General features: G+C 45.7%; 1 protein-coding gene across 2 annotated transcripts in view; it reads left to right on the top strand.

Moving 5' to 3' along the window:
• SLC6A5 (solute carrier family 6 (neurotransmitter transporter), member 5) overlaps positions 1-2,309 on the top strand; it is a 47,963-nt gene that overhangs the window by 37,926 nt on the left and 7,728 nt on the right. The window lies entirely within an intron of this gene.

Consider the following 2,309-nt stretch of genomic DNA (forward strand, 5'->3'; position numbering starts at 1 on the left):
ACCCCCACCCCCCCTGCCCCAGTGACTGCTGTACATGACTTATTCTTGGGCGAAATCAAGTTAGAATCTGCTCTAGATTCTCCTTACCTCCCTCTCCAGTCCCAGAAGAGATTAAGTGTCAAAGAATTTGATTATATTCTGCAGAAACACCACATCATAACAGTTAGCATGCTATTTGTGGAGGTCAATGAGAGGCAGGCACTGCACAAACACCATCTCTGAAGCTCCTACCCACCCTGCTTGGGGGTGATTCTTTCTCCTGTTGCGCCTGCGTGCACTGAGGCATGGGGAGGCGAAGGTGCTTGTCCAGGACCCCAACACTTGCAGGTGGCAGAGCTAAGCATTGAATTCAGGGCTGTCTAGGCCACACTGATACATTCTAAACGCCCAGTGCTTTTCAAACTTTTAATCCCAGTTTGGGATTTTAAAAGTCTTTTTTTGTGTGAGCAGAATGTTAGGGAACAGGAATTCTAGGAACTTGCTGTGTTTTTTGAGGAAGTCCCTCAACTATGCTGCGCTTTACTTGATTTCCATTATAAAACTCCTGTCAGAGACCTGTGGAGAGGTCCCAGAAAATACCCTGAACCAGAGTCCCCTTCTGGGGAAGCAACAGACAAGCAGAAGTGGTCCATGCCATCATCACCAACCACGAGCCCTCTGCTGGCCCTCTCGGGCTGATATCAGCAAAGCTCAGGGCAGGCCTGACTCCGTGGCTACATTACCATCTCTGAGGGCCAGCCTTACCCGAGGGCAGCGTTTTATCAAAGCTGACTTGGCCCAGGGGAGTTTATTGCAAATAACTTTGATATGATATTTGTCCAACTGGAAATGGGTGTCGAAGGACCAAGCCTAACACTTCTTATATTTTGCCCTTCTATAAAATGGATATTTGTGGCATGCTGAGACGAGCTAAGATTATGGGTTTAAATTACTTCAAAACTCCTGAAATAAAATGGATCATTTTTATATGTGCCTTCCTGGATTTATAGGGCTATATAAATACTTTCCATGCAATCATTGTATACATAGTCAGATCACGTCACTGAATTATGTGCACACATAAGCGGATGTATTGCTGTTTATATAGTAAATGAAATGGAGCAACTTACCATAAATACATTAGGCCGCACTTCCAATAGACGGGTTAATAAAGCTTATAACTCTAGGGGCGAATTTAAAAGGGGGCCTAGAGTAAAGCATCTCTTTCCATAAGAGCAGTTTCTTTCAACAGTTGTCTTCAGGCTCATGTTGCTTCAAATAGAAATATTGAATTATTATTGCATTGAAATACTCACACGCCCTAGCAGCCTGGGCTTTGCAGCAATCATATAGATGCCTCACATTTGTACAGTGTTTCACAATTTCCCCAAAACACTTCCATATGTTTTCTTTCCTGACATAATTCGCTCCAATCATTTTGGGGCAGTTATTTTACTGCTTAAGATAGAAGAAGAAAGGTGGGGAGGAAGGGAGAACTTAGTCATTATCATCATGTATGTGACTCCAGGATGATGCAGGACGAATCCAGGGAATAACACGCTTTTCTCAGGGCGGTGTCCCCAAAGGCTTGGCCAGAGCAGCTGGGGCCCCTGTTCTGTCTTTTTGGTGCTTTCTTTCTCAGCACACATCTCCCCTCGTTCCTTTTCAGTGGCACTAACCAGTCTTCAGAGGGTTCTCACTGTCATTGCCAGCGGAAGCGTGCAGGATAGGAGATAGTGGGCAGAAAATAAATCTTGACTGCTCTTAAAATAAGGGGGAACTCTAGAGTAAATACCAGACTATCATCCCCAGAAAACTCCCGTGTTGCATAGGGTGTGAAATATATCCGTTTTATAGCAGGTCCCTCAGTTAATTAGTGGGAAAGCTGAGATTAGCCTCTTGGTCTCCTGGCTCTCAGCCCACCATTCAGTGACGAGGCCCTTCACCTTGAGTCAGTTGAAAGGGAGGCTGTGCATCCATTCTCTGTCCCACAGCTCATTATCGGACCAGGCTTCTGGCTTGGGCACTGCATGGGGACCACTCAGGGTCTCAGCCAGCTTTATAGCCAGCTCCTGGATGCAGGCATTCCCCGTTCAATAAGAAGAAGTAGTGATTCAATTCACGTTTTAAAAATTAAAATACAGCCCTGCCAGTGTGGCTCAGTTGGTTGGGGCATCGTTCCGTACACCAAAGGGTGGCAGGTTTGATTCCCGGTCAGGACACATACCCAGGTTGCAGGTTTAATTGTGTATTCGATCCCTGCTCGGGGCACCTGTGGAGGCAACCAATCAACGTTTCTCTATCACATTGATGTTTCTCTCTCTCTCTCT

The sequence above is a fragment of the Myotis brandtii genome, unplaced genomic scaffold (assembly GCF_000412655.1).
Source record: "Myotis brandtii unplaced genomic scaffold, ASM41265v1 scaffold293, whole genome shotgun sequence".
NCBI lineage: Eukaryota > Metazoa > Chordata > Mammalia > Chiroptera > Vespertilionidae > Myotis > Myotis brandtii.